The following is a 7932-nucleotide window of genomic DNA, read 5'->3' on the forward strand; positions in this document are numbered from 1 at the left end:
GTGGCCAGTTTTTATAACTTTATAAGCCTGATTTTGCTCTGGAATTAATACCAGGGACATTTTTCATTTTATCTGACAAAAACGCGTAGTTGTATCTCGGTACAGTCTGGATCACCCAGTCCCTAGGCAAATTTCGAATAACTGATAGGTTAATGAAAGAACTGTGTGATACATACTAACAAAAACAAAAGGGAATTCCTTTGACCCCATTTCGCGTTACTTCCGGTCCGACAAAGTTGCTAATCACCACGTGATAGCGCTTCAGGTTTGATTTGTAAATAATAACGCTGTAAAATGACCAATTTAATTACATTGGAAGATGTATAAAGATCAAATAAAGTCTCGTTGGCAATAAAAAAACGATGGGAAGTGGTAGAACTAATGAGTGATGTGAGACGATAGCAGACGAAATGTCGTATACTCTTCAAAAAAAGTAGGAGATATTCAGAAACAATACAAAACTGCGGAAATGCACTGCTGTTTTTATTAGAGGTAACCAGTGTATGTTAATAACAGGCCAATTGCCTACACATGAACATAAACAGTTCATATGGGCGGCTTATCTGACGGCCCCATTTCAGTCGCAAAAGAGATACAGCGTCAAAAGTGAAAATGGACGTTTTTGAATTTGGTCTTAATAATGAGTAATTGCTCCACCAACTCTCAGACATTCGTCGTGGCATGCTTCTAATCAACCATTTAATCACGATTTTGGGCAATCTGACCCACTCCTCTTACAGTGCCACGGCCAATTCTTGCAGTGTTGTCCGCTGACGTTGACGAACACGTCTCCCGATCAAATTAAACGTAACACACTAAAGCAAAGATACGCTAAACAGTAAATCCTATGCAAGAACCGATAGAAAAGCAAACATGGATAGATAAACCAGCATGCGGCAGTTTTCATCAACCCTTCCTTGATGTGTTAAATTTGACAATGAACCCCTCCCACGTGTATGGCGCTATTGTGTATGGCGCTATTGCGTGTCGCACATGCAGCTCAGTGGTTCTGTTGCGGCGATAAGTTCTTCATCTGTGAACATACACTCAAAGCATGTCAATTGTCATGACTATTTATCATATCACAACCTGCATAGGTATTTGCATTTCAATATCCCCTACTTTTTGAAGAGTATATATAGTCAAACAGTAGTAAGAAGTTTTATTTTAATCCCGTCAAGTGTCTGTGGTTTTAACCAATTTTCAACCACATCATTCATATCAAACAATGAAATATAATTTTCAGGTACGACTGGCATGCCAATTTGGACACACATACCCGGCATGGTTGTTTGAACCGTCCAAATGGTGAATATGTGCCAATGCTCTGGGGTGAAGCTCGAATGCACAATGCCACTGTATATTCCATTTCTGATCATGTTCTTGGATTCAACGAACCAAATATTAAAAGCCAAGCAAACATGACACCTGAGAGAGCTGCTGCCCTGTGGCCGGAAGCTGAAATGAAAGCTTCTGGGAGGACCCTTATTAGCCCCGCCGTTGCTGGATGTGATAAGGCTCAACACTGTATTGACTGGTTTACAAAGTTTTTCGCAGCTTGTCTAAAATGTCGAGTTGATGCTTTGGCCGTTCATGCGTACAACTGTGATGCAAAACATCTGGTTACTTCATTAGAAACAGTTGCAAAACATTTCAACAAAAAGATCTGGTTAACAGAATTTGCCTGTCACTCGGCTAAAACCCAAGAACAGCAACTACACTACATGAAGCAGGTACTACCCTTGCTAGAGTCATCTCTGTATGTCGAACGTTATGCATGGTATGAAACACGAACCTATAAGAATACAACCTTTATCACGTCTTCCACAGACCTGTTGGACAGGCATGCATCTACTTTAAACAAGCTTGGTCAATTTTATGATAGTTACAAGCATTCTGGAATTGTAGGTTAAAGAAGTCCTGCTTATGGGAAAATAAATAAAGTTTCACATTAGATTAATGTTGTTTTTGTTAATTGAGTGGGATTGGATTTTTGTTAAGTCATATTCCATCATTTAAAGCTGTTAAATGATGGATGGTGCTGATTTAAACTTTTTAATAAATGGGAAGTGTAGTTAATGTGAATAACAACGCTGTAAGAATTTATCTTGTGCTATACTCATTTGTCAGTTAAACCGGTATGCTAAACCATGAACCCTTTCTTTTGACGTGGCAGTACTAAACAACCGAGGCAGGGATATTATTCTACAGATGTCATCACGGAATTGGTGATAACAATAACTTGTCTTTAACTTCTATATCTATTTCACTATATCAGTATTTCTGTATTTACTTAATTGACGTGTTATTATGATAGAAAATGACACTACTTCCCTACGGAAAAGCCATTAACATTCAAAATTAATTGTTCTGTGGGCCCGATGGTATTACATTTTATTGGAGTTTGTACCTTGTTCAGCTGTGACCATTCCCATTATGTTGTAACCTTCACACAATTTCAACTCATATCTACTTTCTCTTATCATATTTACACCGAACTGATTTTGTTATGGTTAAGTATAGCGTATAGTAAGAATGAAGATGTTCTTTGGGTCTGTTTTCATCGCCATCTTGGCTTTTACACACGTTGGAGCGACTCCAAAGAAGGGTATTGGTGTTGGCAAGCCTTTATATCTCTGTAATGATACTAATGCATTTCATGGCGTCTCCTGGTGGTAAGATTATTTTTACTAGTCCAATCCAATCCATTTATGTTTTGGGCCACCCCTATTTGCAATACAAACCAAGTTGTGTTTTCCTAAACTTTAAGAAACACGCAGCTTCATTTCTGTTGCAATTACTTGTGTTTTAAGCCCTCCTTCTTTTCATATTTTGACCAAACATGATAATATTATGCCAATCTGATTAAAATACAGATCTATATTTCGTTTCGTTTTTTATACTTTCGATGGCCTACACTACATGAAGATCTGACAAGTTATAGCGATAGGTTACGTCAGGGGTCAAAAGACCGACTTATGACCCTACGACGTCAGACATTTGATTAACCAATCAGCATTGATGTTACTAGTGGATAACCCACAGTTCCGTGAAAAACACGCCTAAAGTTCGCCGTAACAGACCGTTTCATAGGCTTATCCCTGACACCATTCAGAACACGAGTTAAATAACATCTCTCCCAGATCCAAGTGTAGTAAAGACAAGTAAAACGAAATTTTGAACTATAAAAACGAAACGAAATAGGATCTGTGTTTTAACCAGATTGATATTATGTCTGCCCGCGGGGCTTTTGAGAAGTAGGAGAACACAGAGAAATTCATGACGTTAATATACTTATTGTAAAGAAAAATCAATGGATTGCAGCCAATACCATGTTGATGAGGAATATCACTGTAGATCACTCTATAAGCATTGATATTTACGTGATTCCTCAAATTCCGTCTGACTTACCATGTTTTTATTTTGCAAAATTGAAATATTTTTCATATATATTTAGCCAGGTATGCCGCTATTTTTTCATGTGTTCCAATGTGTACCGTTGGCAAAATGGGGTTGAGAACCACTGATCTAGTCCAATACAATGGAATTTTGTGTTTCTAACAGAATAACATACAACAATTATAGTAAAGTAAATTGTGTGGTTCTGAAAGCTAAAAATATACAGAATAACTATACTTACATTATAGTAATATAAAATGGGTGCACACTGTGTTGTTAGAGAAAACTATAACTAACCGTAACTTTGCCAATTGTCAACCTACAATAGCTAAATCTTGGTGTCTTGAACCAGGGTGACTATTTATGGCAGAAACCGATGTACCTAATCCCACAGCCTTATAACCTCGTTTACAAAAATGGATCAATTAGATCTTTTGAAAAGGGTGGAGGGGGATAAATGACGTTTAACGCCCAATCAACATATAGCTTCAAGTTAACTATTTTGTAGGTATGACTGGCATTACGTACCATCTGAACATCAGAGTAAACATTGTACAAATGATCCACATGGTGAATACGTTCCGATGTTGTGGGGTGAGAAGTCTGTTCTCAATTCAACAATACGTATACAGAATGGGTCTAAACACGTCCTCGGATTCAATGAACCAAACGCTAAACATCAATCAAATATGAGCCCGGAGAAAGCAGCTGAATTGTGGCCGGAAGTAGAAAAGAAAGCTGCCGGGAAGAAACTCATAAGTCCTGCTCCAGCAGGTTGTGACGATTCAGAGCGTTGCATCACTTGGTTTATCCAGTTCTTTGCTGCGTGTAAGTATTGTCAAGTAGATGCTCTGGCTGTTCACGCTTATACGTGTGATGCTGGACATCTCATTTCATCATTAGAAGATATTGCAAAGTATTTCAGCAAACCCATATGGTTGACAGAATTTTCTTGCCACAAGGCTAAGACTCCGGAACAGCAGCTAAACTACATGAAGCAGATACTACCCCTGTTAGAGTCGTCTCCCTACATAGAAAGATATTCTTGGTTCCAGACTCGTATTACCCACAACTCAACCTTTCTTAACACTTCCACGGATCTACTGGAAAGGAATTCGTCAACTTTAACCAAGCTCGGTCGATTTTATGATGAGTACCAGTATTCACGTACTGTTCGCTAAGGACATGGAATAAAGCTATTATTTCTTCACAAAACCAATTTGTGCTATAAAATTGTTTGAAATAATGGTACTAGATGTATTAGAAAGATTGGTTTCGTGAGTATACAAAGGGATACAGCTACGAAGGGTAGGAAGGGTTGGCAGTTAGGTTTATCATTTGTGTACAAAAATATGTAGTGTGGACTGTACCGGATTTTACACCATATGGTATATGATTTGTATTGTTCCAGCAGGCCATTACATCAGATAGATATCGACATTGGGTTATATTTTACATAGTGTGGCGAGATGGTGTAATAGTACGTGGAATTTTCCCGGAAGCTCATATCAAGGCACTTATTAGCCCCACCGTTGCCAAATAACCAACCTAACATTAAACGGTTGACGCCAGAATTTTGCTGTCACTCGGCTAAATCCCCAGAACATCAAGATGTTCAGTCCCCTTTAGTATTTTATCAAAGGCTTGTCACATGTCAGGCTCTTTTTTTCTCCATATCTCCGTATCTCTGTTAAGAGTCACCCCCGACCCCTTTTGTTGAATTCAGTGAAATACAAACACCACCTTGATCAACTCTTCCACTTACAGAAATACTTTAAACAGGGCACTTCGCATTGAGGGTTCAATGGAAAAACTACTTTGAAAGCAGTGGGCACCTCGAAAAACAGATAGTTCCTAAACCTTCTAGGAATTAATCCCAGGAGACAGAGATGTTGACCAGATAAAAATTTTATTGGCTTCCAAAGCGCCACACAAATACACCCCTTTAATTAGCGGTATATAGTACCATTCCATAATATTAATCTCAAGGTCTTCATAATTACAGTGTTACTGTTGATTCTTAAATACTACAAGAAAGTATATGTTCCGTCGTAATACCCAATTCTCAATTAATCCGCTATTCCAGATTTAAAAAAACCACCCGGAATATTCTTCAGTCCCTGTCAAGTCATTGTTGATAACTATGAAGTGTCTGGGGAATGGGGTCACTAAACTAGAGAGGCAAAGGTACCTAACTGAAAACATTCCAACAGTTAAATGATCAAGAAATTGTTCATAATTTTAAAATGCCCATATTTCTATATTTATCCAACGCCATTTAATTAGATACATTCACTGGTTAAAGTCCACAAACTTTTGAATTACCATGTCCCACTTTCCCTTTGGTACTACATTTGTATTCAGCTGCTGTTGCTGTTCCCATTACATGATATGCACGTTTATAGGGGTGACCTTCACATTTACCAACTCTTCAGCTCACACCTACCATGTCTTATCATATATACATGTATATGTAGTCACCGATCTGAATTTTACACTTTAAGAATAGCGTAGTGAGTATGGACATGTTCTTCGGGTTTGTTTTCGCCATCTTGTATTCTACATCCGTTGGGGCTACTCCAAAGAAGGGTATTGGTGTTGGCAAGCCTTTATATCTCTGTAATGATACTAATGCATTTCATGACGTCTCCTGGTGGTAAGATCATTTTTACTAGTCCAGTCCAATCTATTTATGTTTAAGCCTACCACTATTTGCAATACAAACCAGGTTGTATTTTCCTAAGCTTCGACCTAGTAATATTTGGCCTGTGGGCAGGGCGTTTGAGAAGTGGGAAAACACGGAAAGACTACATGACGTTAAGAAGGCGATCCTACTCATTGTAAAGTATAATCAATGGATTGGACCTATAACCATGTTGTAGATGACTCAAATATCCAACTCGGCGCATGAAACTCTTCCAATAAATATTTTTAAAAATTCTCTATTCTAAAAATCTAATGCTAAATCAGATGTCCATGTGCAGTTTATTATTAACTTTCGCTTCGGATAAATATTTATAGTTTGAACTTAACTATTTTTGTAGGTATGACTGGCATTACATACCAATTGAACATCAAAGTAAACATTGTACAAATAATCCACGTGGTGAATACGTTCCGATGTTGTGGGGTGAGAAGTCTGTTAGCGATTCAGCAATACATGTACAACATGGATCTAAACACGTCCTCGGATTCAATGAACCAAACATTGATAGTCAGTCCCACATGAGCCCGGAGAAAGCTGCTGAACTTTGGCCGGAAATAGAAAAGAAAGCTGCCGGGAAGAAACTAATAAGTCCTGCTCCAGCCGGCTGTGTCGATTCAAAGCGTTGCATCAGTTGGTTTACGAAATTCTTTGCAGCTTGTAAGCATTGTCAAGTGGATGCCTTGGCTGTTCATGCTTATTCGTGTGATGCTGATCACGTTATTGCATCATTAGAAGCTATTGCAAAGCATTTTAACAAAAAGATATGGTTGACCGAATTTTCCTGCCACTCGACTAAGAATCCGGAACACCAACTTAGGTACATGAAGCAGATACTACCACTGTTAGAGTCATCTTCACACATAGAAAGATATTCTTGGTTCCAAACACGTATTACCCACAACTCAACGTTCATGAATACTTCCACTGATCTACTGGAAAGGAATTCGTCGACCTTAACCAAACTTGGTAAATATTATGATGAGTATAAACCTCCAGGTATTGTTGGTTAAATACATGGAATAAAACTACTGTTACAAAATTTTTATGTGTTTTGAAATTGTTTGAAATAGTGGTACTATTAGAAACACTGAATTTGGTTTGTTTCGTGATTTTACAAAAAAAAAGGGGTATTGACACACGACCAGTCTGGAAGAGTCGGTATGGTGATTGACAACTGACAGTTTGTGTCCATCGTGTGTCAACAAAAACATGTAGTATTGTCTTTACCAGACTTTTTTTAAATTTAAAACTGAATTTAGTATCCTGTAATTAAACTTTTAAAATAGCTTTAAATTTTAACACAATAACTTGAAATTCCAACATATTAACTTAAAATAACTTAGTAAAATAGCATTAAGTTAAAGGGACAATAACACTCTTGCTGGCTTGACAGCTCCAAAAATAAAAAAAATAGCCTTATTCTAAGTACTAGATGTGTTAGTGTCCTACCTGTTGTGTAAATTATCCATTAAATCCTATTTTACTTGTCCAGAGGGTTCAAAAATATTTTTAAATCCAAGTCACATTTGAAAAGCTTTACGTCAGCCTTTTCAAATCATTTAGTTGAATTTTTCCAATTTTTTAAATTAGGTGTGTTAAGATGAAATTTGTATCATCAATTAATTGGAATATTGTAAAATAGCGCAATTTGTTGACCAGAATAAAGGATTGGGACATATTATTCAGTTACAACAAGAGTGGTATTGAGCCTTAAACAAGTCGATACAGAATTACTAGTCAGTGTCTATGCTACTCCTATTAAAGTCACCTATCTTTGTTGAACGGTAAATACGAACATAGGATGACACAAACTTTATCAACCTCTT

At 37.4% G+C, this 7932-nt stretch overlaps 1 long non-coding RNA gene across 1 annotated transcript; it reads left to right on the plus strand.

Moving 5' to 3' along the window:
• Nucleotides 1–5890: 5890 nt before the first annotated feature.
• On the plus strand, nucleotides 5891–7147 carry LOC126814920 (uncharacterized). The gene is made up of 2 exons (XR_007677803.2): nucleotides 5891–6055; nucleotides 6444–7147. It is a non-coding gene; the product is annotated as an uncharacterized LOC126814920 (long non-coding RNA).
• The last annotated feature ends 785 nt before the right edge of the window (nucleotides 7148–7932 follow it).

The sequence above is a fragment of the Patella vulgata genome, chromosome 3, assembly GCF_932274485.2.
Source record: "Patella vulgata chromosome 3, xgPatVulg1.2, whole genome shotgun sequence".
In the NCBI taxonomy this organism is placed as follows: domain Eukaryota; kingdom Metazoa; phylum Mollusca; class Gastropoda; family Patellidae; genus Patella; species Patella vulgata.